This window comes from Lupinus angustifolius, chromosome LG01 (genome assembly GCF_001865875.1).
Source record: "Lupinus angustifolius cultivar Tanjil chromosome LG01, LupAngTanjil_v1.0, whole genome shotgun sequence".
Lineage (NCBI taxonomy): Eukaryota > Viridiplantae > Streptophyta > Magnoliopsida > Fabales > Fabaceae > Lupinus > Lupinus angustifolius.
In genome coordinates, this window is record NC_032009.1 from 24,487,883 (window position 1) to 24,507,233 (window position 19,351).

The 19,351-nt window shown below is 38.5% G+C and overlaps 1 pseudogene; it reads right to left on the reverse strand.

Moving 5' to 3' along the window:
• LOC109325074 lies at positions 13,802 to 18,331 on the reverse strand (annotated as a pseudogene).

Genomic DNA, 19,351 nt, shown 5'->3' on the forward strand with positions numbered 1-19,351 from the left:
AGTTATAAACGGTTAAAACTTTTTCCAAAAATGTATTTATATATAACTCTTAAATATTACAAAGTCTTTACATATCAGCTAAATAAAATTTGGTCTCTATACAATACGGTTTAGTCTTATATATCTTATCAGAGAAATACATTAGGGCTTAATGCCCATAACTAACTAAATTTCATGAGGATTATCTTCACGTCCAAAATTTTGCCTAAAGCTTATCCATAGAGCATCAACATTGATACTTACTTTCTCCAAGACACCCTTAAAATGGGACATGTGAGGGAGACATGTTCATATACAACATAATAACTATATTTATAAACATCATAACATACATGTTTACAAACATCACATTAGACATATCCATCAGTTCTCCCAACTAATTTTTTTCATACACACAATGGGATCGAATCCTTTATATCATGCTTATGGTAGAGAGAACATTCATTTCAACTATGCCTACGTTTTTAAATGGGTTACTGTTCATGTAAAAGGATACTTGATACTCACACAAACAAAAATGTAACATATACAAATAAAAGTATTACCATTGTTAAATATATAGAAGTTTTCTCGTAATAGAAGTCTGTGGATAAAAGCAGTTAATATATGCTGCAGAGAGTTGCACTCCAATTGCAACAAACATGGTGGCTCATAGAATAGAGCATCTGTCTCCAAAACTGTCTTCATTCCTTGTTAATATCTTATTAGTTTGGGATACAGAACGAGACAACCTTTTTGATAGGTGATATCAATTTCTAGCTCGAAACAAGACATAACTTTGTTCGTGACCCTTAATGGAGAAGTTAATTAGGTTTTTTAGTGTATTTTCAATGATAAAAATGTAATATCAGTGTAAGTTAAAAGAATAAAAGTGTGATTGTTTTTCGGTTTTTCTATGTATTTCCACTTCCTTGAGAGGAGTCTGCCTCCTTCCAACCATCACTCTCGTTAAGGAAATAGCGTGATCAGCATGTAATGGAATGGTGATCTATATACAATATACCAATAAATCAAACTCACTTATTGAAGTCGTTGCTTCCATACTTGAGCAAAGCGAACATATCACATTTTCTCCTTGTTCACAATTATTTATTGCAACAGCATAAGCATATTGTTCAACCTTCATTATTATTAATTGTTGATGCTGATAGGCCAAATGGGCTTAATGATAAAAGGCCCAGAGTTCCCCCTAAATGGATGACAGATTATATTATCTAGAACCTTCTATTTAATATTTCTGTTTTTAGAAATTGACCTTTCAATCAAGATGTTGCCAAGTGTAAGGCTAACATCATAATTAGGGTTTGCTTATTGTATTTAAATTGATCAGTTTTCCTTTAAAGAATATATGAAAAATCTAGAGCATTGCTCAATCTCTTTTCTTCTCTTTAATTTCCAGAAATATTAACTTCATTGATAGAAACTCTCTATCAATTTGGTGCTTTCATATTCCTCATGCCTCCTAAAAACACTTCTCAACCATTGGATGATCCCTTGATCAACATTATGGAGAAACTCTCTTCTATGGAGCTCCATTTTGCTGCAAGATAAGAACTTATGCAAAAAACCATGAACACTAGACATGAAGAGCTACAATCTGTCATTTCAGATCTGAAATCTCAGATTCAACCTACACCACCTCCTTTTCCACCCCCTGGTTACTCTAACCAGTCATTCTCTACCTCTATTCACTCTTCTTCCTCCAATCCATATCCTAATCTCAAACCCCCAAAATTAAACCTTCACTCATTTGATGGATCTGAACCGTTGGACTGGATTTTTCAGGCGGAACAATTCTTCCAGCTATATCATATTACTCCTCCAAAACGTATGGAGTTAATGCCTTTCTCAATGATAGGAGAAGCACTCAGCTGGTATAAATGGATGTTCCAAAATCAGCAACTCACAACCTGGGATGATTTTACTAGGGATTTACAACAACGTTTTGGTCCATCCGCTTATGATAACCACCAAGCGGAGTTGTTCAAGTTAAGGCAATTTACCACAGTTACTGATTACCAAAGGCGTTTTGAAAAGCTTTCTAATAAGGTGATAGGACTTCCCCCTGAAATGATGTTAAATTGTTTTATTTCTGGTCTTAAAGTGGAAATTCGTAGGGAATTAGCAATTTTACAACCTCATTCAATTAGTCATGCTATGGGTTTAGCTAAGTTGATTGAGAGTAAAATTAATGATGAAAAACCAATGGCACGTTTTCCACGAACCACTAATCAGAACAACGTCTCATCAGTCGTTGGATCCGTTTCTACACCACAAAATAAAGTGGCCATTAAACGTTTAACAACAGCCTAGATGCAAGAACGAAGGCCCCAGGGTTTTTGTTACCACTGTGATGAGAAATACATTTTTGGTCACAAATGTCAACCTAAGCAATTTTTCTTATTTGTGACTGATGATGATCCTACTGAGTTATGCAATCTAGATTCAGGTTTGGACACACAGGTAGACACTTCTCCTACTATCACCATTGAAAATTCTCCATCAGAGAACCTTGAAGAGTTTGTTCATTTTCAACTCTCCGCCCAAGCACTCAAAGGCAACTCTTCCCCAAGGACACTAAAATTTCAGGGTCTTATTCATGGTCACCCGGTTCATGTGCTGGTTGACACCGGCAGTTCTCATAATGTTATGCAACCCCGCATAGCACAATCCCTCAGATTGGAGATTTTTCCTACCCCTCAATTTCCAGTAATGGTGGGCAACGGGGATCATATTTATTGCACCGGTGTGTGCAAAGAATCTCCACTACAATTGCAACAACAACTTTTTCTGGTACCATTTTACTTACTACCTATCCAAGGGGCTGATTTGGTCTTGGGTATCGAGTGGTTACAAACACTTGGACCTATTACCTCCGACTTTACTATACCATCAATGTCCTTCTCCTATGACAACAAACCCATTACTATCATCGGCCAAAATTCCCAACCACCACATATAGCTTCCCTAAAGCAACTAAACAGACTTTCACACACAGACTCTATTGCAGAAATATTTTGTATTTCCTTCCCTGAACCAAACCCACCTACTACTACCACTCTTTCACCCAACCCTACAAACCAAGAAATTCAAGCTATCCTAGACTCATTTACCCACATATTTAACCCACCTAAAGGACTACCACCCTTCAGACCCCATGACCACCGCATTACCCTACTACCCAACTCCAAACCTGTTAATGTTAAACCCTATAGATACCCTCACCACCAAAAAGATGCCATGACCAAACTCTTATCTGATATGTTGCATGAAGGGATTGTCATCCCAAGTACAAGTCCATTTTCTTCTCCGGTATTGTTGGTGAGAAAGAAAGATGGAACGTGGCGATTCTGTGTTGATTACCGTAGCCTCAATGCTATTATAGTGAAGGATTGTTTTCCGATTCCTACAATTGATGAACTTATTGATGAAGTTGGAACTGCCAAAAAATTTTCAAAAATTGATTTGAGATCTGGATATCACCATATTCGGGTTCGACCAGAAGATACACACAAGACTGCATTCCGGACTTTCGATGGGCACTACGAATTCCTGGTAATGCCGTTTGGGCTTACAAATGCCCCATCCACTTTTCAGTCCGCAATGAATGATTTACTTCGACCCTATCTACGCAAGTTTGTGCTGGTATTTTTTGATGATATTCTGGTTTATAGCCCTTCATTAACAGATCATGTTAGTCATCTTCAATTAATTTTAAGTTTGCTATCTCATCATCACTTTTATGCTAAAATGTATAAGTGTGCTTTTGGAGTGAAATCAGTTGCATATTTGGGCCATATTTTGTCAGCCAAGGGGGTTCAACCTGACCCCGATAAAATCCAAGCAATTATTGAGTGGCCCGTTCCGTGTTCATTGACACAGTTACGTGAGTTTTTGGGCCTGACTGGATTCTATCGTCGTTTTATTCGAAACTACGCTCCTCACGCCTCTCCACTCACGGATTTATTAAAACAATCAAAGTTTACATGGTCGTCTATGACACTAGATGCTTTTACACACATGAAACAAATAATGACACAAAGTCTCATGTTAGTGCTTCCAGACTTCAATGTTGTCTTTGATGTTGAAACTGATGCGTCCGCATTAGCTATTGGTGCGGTCTTGTCACAAAATGGACACCCAGTTGCCTTTATCAGCAAGAAACTCTCTCCTCGGATGCAAGCCGCCTCTACTTATGTCCGGGAATTATTTGTTGTTACACAATCAGTAATGAAGTGGCGTCAGTATCTTCTTGGCAGATATTTTTGAATTTTTACTGACCAACAGAGTTTGAAACACATGCTAACTCAGAGTTTTCAAACCCCAGAACAACAACGATGGGCAACAAAATTACAAGGATTTCACTATGAGATATTTTACAAACCTGGCCGTGACAATAGAGTTGCTGATGCTCTATCACGATGTGAGTCAGCAGAATCGATCTTAGTGTCTTTGAGTTCCCCTGTCCCAACAGTCTTGACTCAACTTGCTCAGTATTATGCAACAACAGAAAGCAAACAATTAGTGGAAAAACTTCTGAAATTTTCTACAGAGATTTATCATGAAACAAATGGGTTGCTATACTACAAGACTAAGCTTTATATACCTGCAGATATTGGGTTGAGAGCAATATTGCTTTCGGAATATCACTCCACTCCGACGGCTGGCCATTCGGGTCTCAAACCGACCATGGCTAGACTAGCAGCATCGTTCTTTTGGCCTGGGCAGTACAAAGTCACAAAGGAATTCATTAAGCATTGTCTTATATGTCAACAGAACAAATATGTGCCAACAAAACTACAAGGTAAACTTCATCCACTACCTTTACCTCACCAAGTTTGGGAAGACATTTCCATGGATTTTATTACTTATCTTCCTCCTTCACATGGGCACACCGTGATATGGGTTGTTGTAGATAGATTGACTAAATACTGTCATTTTGTTGCATTACCAAGTCATTTCACAGCAACGCAGTTAGCCAATCGTTTCACTACTGAAATATTTCGGCTTCATGGCACCCCAAGAACCATTGTGTCAGATCGGGATAAGCTATTCTTGAGTAGTTTCTGGAAGGAATTTTTTCGTCTGCAAGGAACAAAGCTTTGTTTTAGCACTGCTTATCATCCTGAATCGGACGGTCAAACCGAAGTAGTGAATAGAGGATTGGAAGCATACCTGCGATGTTTCACCAGTGACCATCCAAAAAAATGGTACACGTTTTTGTCTCTTGCCGAGTATTGGTACAACACTTCTAAACATTCATCCACAGACATGACCCCTTTCCAGGCTCTCTACGGAAGACGTCCACCGGCCATCATTGACTACACAGCGGGACAAAGTTCAGACACAAAACTAAACATTTCCCTACATGAGAGGCAATTATTAATCACTCAGCTAAAAATTAATTTGTATAAAGCTCAACAAAGGATGAAGATACAGAGTGATAAACATAGAAATGACCGTGTTTTTAGCATTGGTGACTGGGTTTGGTTGAAACTTCAGCCATACCGGCAACATACAGTGGCAAGAAGAGTATACCAAAAGTTGAGCAAGCGTTTTTTCGGTCCATACCAGATTCTCCGACGTGTAGGAATGGTAGCATATGAACTCGCATTACCGGAAGGCTCTCAAGTGCACCCGGTTTTTCATGTTTCAAAGCTCAAACTGTTTTGGGGAACCCCTTCCATAAATACACAGTCTCAACCTGTGTTAAATTTAGAGGAAGGAAGCAATGAAGAAAAAAATTTAGAAAGTGAAGAAAAGGGAGAAGACAGAACAACAACTCATTCTGCAGTGTCAAAAACACAAAATGAACTACTGTGTTCCACTTTAAAACTGAGGCAACACGTGAAAGGTGACACATCAGCTATAAAAGAAAAAAAAAATAATTTCCGGAATTCAAATTCAAATATGGAGGAAGAAATTAATACATTGGGGTCCAAACAGCTAATTAATGGGAATACACAAGGGACCTTCACGGTTCCCCTTGTTCACGCTGCACAAGGATGGAACGAATTACCACATGGTAATTCAAAAGGCGCCACTGCCAGAGCGACACGCGTCCCACGCGTGACAGGACCGCAGCAGCTCCCTGCTGCACACTGCGCCACGTGTTCTGCGCCTTCCAATGACGCGGCGCCACGCGTTCTGCACACTGCAGAAATGTCAGCTGGTCAACAAAATCCAACCCTTATCTCTACATGGAAATCTGCTCCCTCCACTCATAGTGTGCCACCTCGGATTCCCTATCCACAAGAATCTATCTCAAAGGAATTCAACATCTCTCCCTTATCTAATCAATTGGGTTTAACGGATCCCATTCCAACTCCAGTAGAGCCAACCGAATTGGGCCTCAACCTTGAGGACAAGGTTGTTATTCATGGGGAGAGTATTGATAGGCCAAATGGGCTTAATGATAAAAGGCCCAGAGTTCCTCCTAAATGAATGGCAGATTATATTATCTGGAACCTTCTATTTAATATTTCTGTTTTTAGGAATTGACCTTTCAATCAAGATGTTGCCAAGTGTAAGGCTAACATCATAATTAGGGTTTGCTTATTGTATTTAAATTGATCAGTTTTCCTTTAAAGAATATATGAAAAATCTAGAGCATTGCTCAATCTCTTTTCTTCTCTTTAATTTCCAGAAATATTAACTTCATTGATAGAAACCCTCTATCAGATGCCCATAAGGAACTTGGAACTTTAATTTCTTCTCCCTACTTGATTTTCATTAATTTCTCTATATAAAATATTCACAGCCTCTCTCTATTTCTACATTTTCCTCCAATTGAATTGATAACAATTGAGTAAAACAATATAGAAATGAAGAAGTTCTTATGGGTTGTTATGTCCCTTGCTCTGGTTATAACATTTGTTTAGACTTTATATTCTAATAGTCATCAGTCATCACTGACAATATTTCTATTTATGCTATCTCGCAGCACTAAGATATGTTAAAGTGTCACAAACATAGCCTGAAGACTTGCCTTAATTAAGTAATAAACTTTAAGGTTTCTAGTTTCTGCTTAAAAAATACTTCAAACAGCCAAGGCATGAAAAATAAACCAACTAACTACTTTCTGACATGGTGACGCAGCAAAAAGGTTAAGGTGTGATTTGAGATAAGATTTGATATAGGCTTAATTAGTTTGATTTAATTTACAATCTTGTTAAAATTGGTTTGTTTAAATATAATGCAGTCACTAATAAGGTGTTGGTCTAGTGTTGTAAGACCCTACTGAATCTCAGATATCGTATTAGGTGATTTCTGATAACAACATTTGTTGGGATTGATAGTTACTCATCCTAATAAGGATTAGTTTTTTCCTTACCCATATAAAGTAATCTCTTTTTTCAGTTTTTATTTAGCCATTTAACAATTTTTAAGATGAGTTTAGTTTAAACGATAGGGACAAGGATCCTCTGCCCCAAAAAAATCTTGTCACCATGTCTCTAACCAATAGTTTTTCTCAAAATAATATAAAATATTAATTTATGTTTTTTATATTTTCTTTTCTCAATTGATTGACAAATTTTGATTGGCTTGGTACACCATTGGGGACACCAATGGGTACAGGAGATCTGCATCCGTGAAGATAGGTTGTGTTTGTTCGCGAAAATGGATTCCTCGTCAAGTCTGTATAGGGGTAACAAAAAAAACCGTACACGTAGGTAAAACCCGTACGAGCATGGGTATGCGTCACAAACGGGTACCTGCGGGTAATATAAACGGGTTTTTAAAAAATACTCGTAATACATACGAGCGGGTACGGGTATTATGGTACCCGTGCCCGCAGGTACCCGTTATTTATATGATTAATATATTAGATTTATTTAAAATAAAAAATACATTATTCTAACATTCATTACACTATATATATTTTTTCTTTTTACTTTGTTTACATATTTTATTGAGTTTGGTGGTGAAACACCCTACAAATATTATTTCATCTGTAAAAACACACATGTTTTACAAAGAGAATATATACTTTTTGTTAAGCAAATGAGAAAAAAATTAAACAAATAGAAAACACCAATAAATTTAGCATATTTGCCAAAATATTCAATCAAAAGGTATAAAAATAATTAAGTTTCATCTCATTTGATACATAATATAAGTAAAAAATTAAAAATTCGTTTATAATATAGGAAACCAACGGGTACCCGTTATACCCGCGGGTACTTAGAAATACTCGCACAAAGGTACATGTACGGGTACAAGCAGATATGAGTAATGTTCTCCTATTCTGAAACGGGTAGCGGGTATCTACTACTCGTACGCGCCCGTGCCTGTTGCCATCCCTATCAGTATGGGGGGTGTGGACACACTTGCACGAATTCGGGTAACGACTACAAGGGAGAAATCGAAAGGAAACTGTACCCAACCAGGGATGGACGTAAACTCGTAAGCTACCGAGGGTAGTAATAATCGTCGAGGTCTTATTGTGGAAAACAAAGCCGCCCCGCCACAGTAGGCGGGTTGGTTCCTCTGTCGTCACCAGGGATCATGTAATTAAGGTAAGATTTGATTTGGGATTACAATTGTTATTAAGTCATTTTGTACAAGTACTATAAATAAGGTGGCCCTAAAATATACTTGATTCATTTAGAATTATAGTTTGACACGCGTTCCATTTGTTATCTATTTGTTTCTAACATGGTGACCTAGAAATTCTCACTAATTGTTGATTCACCACTTTTGGAGAAAGTATAATCGAAAAAATGACACTGAGAATTTAATGTGGTTCGACAATTTGTCTATGTCTACAGTTGAAGAGCAACAAAGATTATTCCACTATGATAAAAGAGAATTACAAGTGTTTCAGTCACTTCCCAAAATTCAAGTACACCCAATTTCACTCTCACTCAAGTATTTTTCACACAATTAGAATAAGAGAACAAGAAAAGAGAATAAGCACTAAGCTAAGTATTTGGTGTGTCTTATAATGACATATAACACTCCTATTTATAGTCAAAGCTCTTGAAGATTATGTGACAAAAAAGAAAGAGCATTAATGTTGGTATCACCATAGCCACTTCTTTTTACTTGGCAAAAAATTCTCCCTTTTTCTAAGATGATCTTTAGTCACTTTTTTTTTGCTCAAGAAAGTCTTTTCATCATATTTTTCTTTTAGCCAATATTCAATAAATCTTCACCTTGACTAAAAGACTACCATAGTTATTCTCATGTTACTTTTATTCATGCTCACTAGAGATTCTGAATATTAATCAAGTATAGACAATGTCTCAACTTGGTAGTTGAAATTTGCTTCATCATTATGTCCGTCAGATTATCTGCAGTGAATATTTTCTCCACTCTAACAACTCATCTCTCCACTATGTCTATGATAAAGTGCATCTGAACATCAATATGCTTAGTTCTTTCATGATATATTGGATTCTTTGTCAAATGTATAACACTTTGACTATCACAATAGATTGTTGTTTATTCGAGTTGTATACCAACTCTTCAATTAGACATTTCTCTCAAATGCCTTCCTTAACAACTTTTGTTACTGTGATGTACTCTGCCTCACTTGTAGACAAAGCAACAATTGATTGTAGTGTTGCTTTCCAACTAATAGTACAACCATACAATGTAAAGATATACCCGGTGAGCAATCTTTGTTTATCTAGATCTCCAGCATAATTCGAGTCAACATATCCAGTAATCTTGTTTCTAATATCTTTTATTTTACCATACAAAAGCCCTATATTGTAGTTCCTTTTAGGTAGCGCATAATCCACTTCACAGTCTTCTAGTAAACTTTACTAGGATTTTCCATATATCTGCTTACCATACTTATCGCAAGAGCAATATCTAGTATAGTGCACATCATGGCATACATGAGACTGCCAACCGCACTAGCATAAGGTACACTTGACACCTCCTCTTTTTCATTCTCAGTTTGTGGGCACAAGGCTATTGAAAGTTTGAAATGAATCGCCAATGGAGTAGAGACTGGTTTAGCATTTTGCATGCCAAAGCGTTCCAAAACTTTCTCAATGTACTTCTTTTGTGACAGAAAGAATGTTCCCTCTTTTCTATCCCTCTAATCTCCATTCCCAGAATTTTCTTTTCAGCTCCTAAGTCCTTCATTTCAAACTCTAAGCTCAATTGAGCTTTCAAGTTTCTAATTTCTGACATGTTCTTACATGCGATCAACATGTTATCAACATATAAAATCAAATATATGAATGACTTATTTGCAAGCTTCTTGTAGTAGACGCAACTATCATGTTCACTTCTAGAACATCCATTTTCAAACATGAAGGTGTCAAATTGTTGAAACCATTGTCTGGAAGATTTTTTTAGGCCATATAAGGATTTCTTCAGCAAACAAACATGATCTTTCATCCCTTGAACTTCAAATCCTTCAGGTTGTTTCATGTAGATTTGTTCCTCCAACTCACCATGCAAGAATGTCGTTTTGACAACTAATTATTCAAGTTCTAGATCAAATTGAGCTACAATTGCAAGTAGGATGCGAATAGAGCTATTTTTTACCACGGGAGAGAAAACTTCCTTGAAATCAATGCCTTCTCTTTGTGTAGAACCTTTGGCCACTATTCGCGCCTTGAATCTTGCATCTTCAACCCCAGGGATTCCTTCCTTCTTCTTAAAGACCCATTTGCATCCAACAATCTTTTGAACATTTGGCCGCTTCACAAGAACCCAAGTATGATTCTTATGAAGAGACTCAATTTCCTCTGTCATGGCAGAAATCTATTTGGAAGCTTCTTTGTTGTTGATAGCTTCTTCATATGACTATGATTCACAATTACTAATATCATTAGCAACATTTAGAGCGTATGACACCATATCAGCATAGACTATGCTTTTATGGAGGTTTTATATGTCTCATTTGCCTGTCCCTAACCAACTTCTAATGTTGTAATTGGGAGATATCAGTATCAGTACATGCATCATGGACTTCTTCTTCTTGATCAAGTGTTTTTTCTTTTGTTTGCTGCACCTTCTCTAAGATAATAGGATCTTCATTTTCACTTGATGACTCTGTATGAGGCTTTAGCATTTCAACTTCATTAAAAGTAACATCTCTACTAATAATGCACTTTCTTTTCTCTGGCCACCATAGCTTATATCTGTTCACACCATCATGATATCCAAGAAAAATGCATTTCAATGTTCTTGCATCAAGTTTTCCTTCTTTGTTATGAGCATATGCAAGACAACCAAATATCCTCAAATTTTCATAATTTGCCGAAATACCCAACCACATTTCTTCTAGAGTTTTAAAACCAACGGTCGTTCATGGACATTTCTTGATCAAGTAACAAGTTGTACTAACAGCTTCCACCCAAAATTCTTTTGGCAATCCAGCATTTGACAACATACACATTGTCCTTTCAAGTAAGGTTATGTCCATTCGTTCTGCAAGTCCATTTTGTTGTGGAGTGTGCCTCGCAATATAATGTCTCACAATACCGCAATCCTTGTAAAAATTTCCGAATTCTCTGCTGCAGAATTCTAGACCATTGTTAGTTCTCAGTCTCTTGATCTTTCTCCCGATTTGTTTTTCGATCAAGATTTTCCACTGTTTGAACTTGACAAATGCTTCACTTTTGTGTTTCAAAATGAAGATCCACACCTTCCTTGAATAGTCATCAAAGAATGTTAACATGTATTTGCTACAACCATGAGAAGGTACTTGGGAATGACCCCACAAGTTAGAATGTACATAATCCAACGTGCCTCTTGTTCGATGTACTGCAACATTGAATTTTATCCGACAATGCTTTCCGCAAACACAATGTTCACAAAAGTCTAACTTCCCGACCTATTGACCGCATGGTAATCCTTGTTTGGCCAATTCGGCTAGACCTCTTTCACTGACATGACCCATTCTTAGATGCTAAAGTTTGGTGACATCATAATCAGATGTTGAGGAGACAGCAACAACACCCGTGATTTTGTTTCCTTGTAACATATAGAGACTCTTCTCTTTCTTTACTTTCATTACAACCATAGTGCATTTAGATATTTTTATAGCTCCACCTTCACCTTTGTAGTTCTAACCTTTTAAATCAAGTGTTCCCAAGGAAATCAATTTTTTCTTCAATTCTGTAACATGACTTACATCTGTCAACGTCCTTACGATTCCGTTGAACATCTTAATTCTAATTGTGTCAATGCCGATGACCTTGCAGGGAGCATTATTTCCCAAAAGGACCTTGCCCCCATCTTAGAGTTGGTAAGTGGAAAACCAATCCTTAATGGGACACATGTGATATGAGAATCCAGAATCAAGTTGATGACAACCTCTTTGTGGATTGCCTTTGTTGTAGGATCGTTTCTTGTGAAAGTCCTTTTTAGTGTTGATTGTACTTGTATTTGCTTGATTTGCTTTGAATTTGCCTCGGTTTGGACTTTAAAGAATTGCTTTATGAATGATTGATAATGGAATGATGCTCACGGTTTGTAGTTGATGATGGGTTGTATGTTGTGGATGATTGTGGGTTGATGGTGGAATTGATGCTCACGGTTTGTAGTGGTTGATGGGTGATTGTTGGTTGATGATGGAGTGCAAGGTGATCACGGTTTGGATGGTGGATTGAAGGTTGGTGTGTTTGTAAGTGTTTAGGAATATGGAAGGGGAATTGGAATGGTATGGCGCCACAAACAATGGAATGTTTGATAAGCCTTGTGAAGTTCGCCACAAGAGAATGGTACTCTTGATAAGAACAAAGGGTCTTGACTCAGCCAAGAAGCTAGGAGAAAACTCACTAACAATGGTTTATTTAACATAAAATTCAATCTACTTTATTCCTTGTGCATATGGGTCATATATATAGGGAAAGGAATTCGGTTTACATTGCCAAAATCAAAAGGCATGAAAAGATAAACTAATCCTATCTAATCTCAATCTAATCTTCATGTGTTGGACGAATGGTGATGGTGGATTTGAATTGAGATTGCCTTGATGAGTGGTTGAAATAATATCTTCCATTATCTTCATGTTGATGATATAATTTGATCCTCCTTTTGATTTGCTTGTTTGAAAATTAGATTAGGAGATCCTTATCTTGTGGAGATTAGATCTCCCTTAATTATAGCCGTGTGGACTTGGGGAAATTAGATTAGGAGATCCTTATCTTGTGGAGATTAGATCTCCCTTGATTATAGCCGTGTGGCTTTTGGCTCTAGATTTTCCCTCCAAGCTTTTCATCCATGCTCTATCTCCTTGCTTTATCTCTTAGCTTTTGGACGTGCTCTTTTCCCTCCAAGCTTTCATCCAAATGTTCTATCTCCTTGCTTTATCTCTAAGCTTTTGGGCGTGCATCTTTTCCCTCCAAGCTTTCATCCAAATGTTCTATCTCTTTGCTTTATCTCTAAGTGTGACCGTGCCTCCTTTCCTACAAGACATGAACCTTCATAAAATTAAATGTAATAAAATGACACCTAAATTAAAGACATGATAAATAAAAGTCCTAAACTAGTGTGGGTTTTAAGACAACTCCCACTTATTTATGGTCCTAATTACTAATGTAAGAACTAAAGAGATCAAGGTGGATCCTCCCTTAGGCCGTGGCCTTCCTTAAGCTCTTCATTAAGACTTATGCAAATTAAAGCCTTCTCTTCATGCTTGGTCCCATTTGCACTTGTTTCCATGATAGAAAATATGAGTTGCCGAAGTGCTTCTTGGGCCTTTTTGGTTTTAGCTCTAGTCATAGGTCCTCCTAAGCCATGTAAAGGGTCTTCAATGATGTTATGTCCCAATGGGTTTACATCATCCCCTCCTTCTTCGAAAGAATTCGACCTCGAATAAGCATTTTCATCACCTGTATCAAAAAAAGTTAAGTCAGCCACATTGAAAGTAGCACTAATATTTCCATACTCACTAGGCAAGTCCAATTTGTATGCATTGTTGTTTATCCTTTCCAAGACTTGAAAAGGGCCGTCCCCTCTAGGTTGAAGCTTTGATTTCCTTTGAGATGGAAATCTTTCTTTTCTCATATGGATCCAAACCCAATCTCCTGGTTCAAAGATGACTTCCTTTCTTCCCTTGTTGGCTGATCTTGCATAACTCTCGGTTCTCTTCTCAATTTGTTCCTTCACCTTCTCATGTAGCTTCTTCACATACTCAGCCTTGGCTTTACCATCTTTATGTTTCAACAATGATGTACCTGGAAAAGGTAATAAATCAAGGGGAGTTAGTGGGTTAAAACCATAAACAATTTCAAATGGTGAATGCTTTGTTGCACTATGAGTTGCCCTGTTATAGGCAAACTCCACGTGGGGAAGGCACTCTTCCCATGCATTTAAGTTCTTCCTTAGGACAGCCCTCAACAAGGTAGAGAGTGTCCTATTGACCACTTCAGTTTGCCCATCTGTTTGAGGATGGCATGTGGTAGAGAAAAGAAGCTTTGTGCCAAGCTTTCCCCAAAGGGTTCTCCAAAAGTGACTTAGGAATTTGGCATCCCTATCACTCACTATGCTCCTTGGTAAGCCATGTAGCCTTACCACTTCTTTGAAGAATAACCCTGCAATATGACAAGCATCATCAATTTTTTTGCAAGGTATAAAATGAGCCATTTTAGAAAATCTATCCACTACAACAAAAATTGAATCTTTGCCACTCTTAGTTCGTGGTAAAGCAACCACGAAATCCATGGATAAGTCTATCCATGGTGAATCAGGGACGGGCAATGGAGTGTAAAGTCCATGAGGCATGGCCTTGGACTTAGCCCGTTTGCAAGTAATGCATTTTTCACATAAAAGTTGAACATCACGCCTCATATGAGGCCAATAAAAGTGATCATGCAATATATCAAGGATCTTTTGGGAACCAAAATGACCCATGAGCCCCCCTTCATGGGCTTATCTCAAAAGTAAATCCCTTACTGAACTCTTAGGGATACAAAGTCTTTTATCTTTAAAAAGAAACCCTTCATGCCTATAATAACCCTCATGGGCTGAATTCATGCACTTGGCATAGGGTGTAGCAAAATCAGGGTCATGTTCATACAAGCCCTTCACACATTCGAGACCTAAGAGCTTGGTCTCTAAGGTAGCAATCAAAGCATGCCTTCTTGATAAGGCATCAGCTACCACATTAGCTTTTCCCTTTTTGTGTTTAACCACATAAGGGAATTGCTCCAGAAATTCCACCCACTTGGCATGTCTTTTGTTTAGCTTGCCTTGCCCCTTTAAATATTTAAGTGATTCATGATCACTATGAATAACAAATTCCTTGGGCAGTAGATAATGTTGCCAAGTTTGTAAGGCCCTCACTAGGGCATATAGCTCTTTATCATATGTAGAGTAGTTAAGGGCAGCCCCCCCCTAACTTCTCACTAAAATAGGCAATAGGATGCCCATCTTGCATTAGCACAGCCCCAATTCCAACATTTGAAGCATCACACTCAATTTCAAAGGATTTTGTAAAATTTGGTAATCTCAAAATTGGAGCGTGTGTGAGCTTCTCCTTAAGCCTTTTGAAGGCTTCTTCTTGCTTATCACCCCAATGGAACCCCACATTCTTTTTGACCACTTCATTTAGAGGTGCAGCCAAGGTACTAAAGTCCTTGACAAACCTTCTATAAAAACTTGCAAGGCCATGAAAACTTCTCACATCCGTGGTGCTTTTTGGAGTGGGCCATTCTTGGATAGCCTTTATCTTTTCAGGATCTACGTGTACCCCATTAGAACTGATTATGAAACCAAGGAATATCACGTGATCAACACAGAAGCTGCACTTCTCAAGGTTGGCGTATAGCTTCTCTTTCCTTAATATAAGCAAAACACTTTTTAGGTGTTCATAATGTTCATCAAGACTCTTGCTATATATTAGGATGTCATCGAAGTACACCACAACAAATTTTCCAAGGAAATCCCTTAGAACGTGGTTCATCAGCCTCATAAATGTGCTTGGCGCATTGGTTAAGCCAAAAGGCATTACCATCCACTAGTACAAGCCATATTTTGTTTTGAAGGCTGTTTTCCACTCATCCCCTTCTCTAATCCGAATTTGATGGTACCCACTCTTCAAATCCACTTTTGAGAAGATGCAGGCACCATGTAATTCCTCTAAGAGATCATCCAATCTAGGAATGGGATGTCTATATTTGACCGTGATGTTGTTCACGGCCCTACAGTCAGTGCACATCCTCCAGGCTCCATTTTTCTTTGGAACTAGGATGACTGGGACTGCACAAGGACTTAGACTTTCTTGAACCCAACCCTTGTGCATAAATTCCTCGACTTGTTTTTGAATTTCATTAGTCTCTTGAGGATTGCTCCTATAGGCAGGCCTATTGGGCAATGATGCACCAGGAATCAAGTCAATATGATGTTCAATGCCCCTTAAAGGTGGAAGTCCACTAGGGACTTCTTCAGGGAATACATCATTGAACTCATTCAAGAAGTCTTTCAAATTTTGAGGCATAGAAGCCTTATCAATAGCCGTGCTATTTAAGCAAAAACTTTGGCACAAAAGTAAGTACATGGGCTGCCTTGTGACTAGGGCATGCTTTACTTCACTTTTTGTGACAAAGTAGCTTTTCTTTTGATCCTTTCGATCATTCTTCTTGACTTGGCTAGAGTCTATGGTTTCAGCCGTGACCTCCTTTTTCTCTTGGTCAATCTTTTCTTTCAGCCTACGCTGATCATCACTCACTTGTTTTGGGGACAAGGGTGATAAGACCATTTTATGATTATTATGCATAAATGTGTACTTGTTAGTACGCCCTTCATGGGTAGCATTTTTATCATATTGCCATGGTCTTCCCAATAGCATATGGCTGGCCTCCATGTTGACCACATCACATAGGACTATGTCCTCATATTTTCCAATGGAAAAAGGGACCTCAACTTGCTTATTCACGACCATCTCCCCCACATCATTAAGCCATTGCAGCCTATATGGTGTTGGGTGTGCCTTGGTGATAAGCTTCAATTTAGACACCGTTCTTGTGCTAACCACGTTAGCACAACTTCCTCCATCAATGATGAGGGTACATATGTTACCTTGTACAAGGCAGCGAGCATGAAAAATGTTTTCTCTTTGACTTTCCTCATGATTTCGGTTTTGACTCCCAAGGAGCCTCCTAACCATGAGTAGGTCTCCATCGGGCATATTAAGATCACCCTCATTGTCATGTTCTTCATCACTAGCTGACTCAGATTGGGACTCAATGTCCCCATTTAGAACCATCATAGTTCTTCTTGTAGGGCATTGAGACGCAATATGGCCACGCCCCAAACATTTAAAACATTTTATATCACGGCTCCTTTGATTTGGATCAAGGGGCTGCTTACCTTGGGACTTGGTTGTCCCCACGGCTTCTTTAGAACTAGGGACAATTTCTTTTGTTGCATTGCCCTCCTTCTTGCTTTTGTCTTTCCAAGTATTTGGTGGATACTTGGTTGTTGAATTAGAGGAGTACTTAGACTTCCTCCTCTTGATTTGTTGCTCTACCTTGATGGCCTTTTGGACAAGGTCATCTAACTCAACATATGGTTGAAGCTCCACAATATCCTGAATTTCAGGGTTCAACCCATGTAGGAACCGAGCCATTGTAGCTTCTCGGTCCTCATGGAAGTTGGACCTAAGTAAGGCCAGCTCCATCTCCTTGAAGTATTCATCAACCGATTTGTTACCTTGAGTTAGTCTTTGCAATTTGTTATGCACATCTCTTTGGTAGGAACTTGGAACAAACCTTCTCCTCATCACCCTCTTCATCTCCCCCCAAGTATTTACTACTTCCTCACCATACCTCCTCCTCTCCTTTTGGATCTGGTCCCACCACACCATAGCATATTCCTTAAATTCTAGGGCAGCAACCTTTACCTTCTTTTCCTCACTATAGTGTTGGCATTCAAACACTTGTTCCATCTTTAACTCCCACTCATGATAGGCCTCAGGGTTATTAAGTCCTAGGAATGTAGGGACTTTTATTTTTACTCCCTCTAACCTATCCTCCCTCCTCCTATCTCCACGGCCTCCTCTCTCACGACCACCTCCCTCACGGCCACCCTCAAAATCATCCTCCTCATACCTTCCTCTCCCATATCCTCCCTCATACTCATCCTCCTCTCGCCTACCTCTCCTCTCACCACGGCCCTCCTCCTCCTCATACCTATTCCTCCTCTCACCATGGCCCTCATCCTCACGGCCACCTCTTCTATCTCTCCTCCTCCTTCTCCTATGATCTATCTCACTACTAGAGTCACCCTCCAGCCTCCTAACATCTATTCTCATTTCATCCATTTGCCGTTGTAGGGCCTGAAATTGGGTGCTTATCATGGCATGTAGCACGGCTGTCCTTGGTGATAATGGAGAACCACTATCTTCTGGACTAGCCATAATGTCACTCTCCTTACTCTTCTCTCAAGTGTTTACACTCTCTCACTTTTCTCTCAATTTTCTCCTTTGATTCTTGAGTGAGTCAAGTGATCAAGTTGTAGTATCAAAAACGTGTGACAAGTTCACAAGATTACCAATTTATTTGGTTTGTGGCTCGGCTGGATTGTGTGTAGGTTGTAGGGTAGTGTTTGTGTAGGTTTTGTGGGTTAGGGTTAGGTTTTGGTCTCGGTTTGGGTAGGTTTTTGGGTTAGGTTTAAGGTTTTGTGTTTGGCTTGATGTGTTTGGGTTAGGGTTAGGGTTTATATTCGGTTTGTGTAGGTATTTGGTGTTTTGGGTTGTATTTTGGATGATTTGTGCTTGGGATGTCTCGGTTTTGTAGGGTATTTTGTGGATGGATTTGATTTTTGTAGGGTAATGTGTTTAGGGTATGGTTTTGTGTGTATGTATGGCTTTTGGTTCGGCCAAGGGAAAGAAATTTGGGTAGAAGTAGAAGAATTTTTAGAAAGAAAAATTTGAAATTGCACTTACTTGTGGTGCTGCCTCAAATTCAATGCCTTAGTCTTATTTTGATAAAGATATTATAATTGTGACTTTCAGGCAAGAACTGAGCTCTGATGACCACTTGATGACAACCTCTTTGTGGATTGCCTTTGTTATAGGATCGTTTCTTGTGAAAGTCCTCTTTGTTGATTGATGATTCACTTTGTTGGAACTTATTTGATTGCTTTGAATATTTGTACTTTGATTAGCCTCGGTTGGCTTGCAATTTGTTGAGAATTGATGAAGTGATTGTAGAATGGAATGAAAGTGATGCACGGTTTGTAATGATGTGAATTGGAATGATGGTTGTTTATGTGTATATGGATGGTTTCGGTTTGTATGAACAAGGAGTGCTTGCTCACGGTTTGGTGTTGGTGTTTATGGTGGATTTGAGAATATGGAAAAGGTTAGGGATGGAATGGCGCCACAAACAATGGAATGTTTGATAAGCCTTGTGAAGTTCGCCACAAGAGAATGATA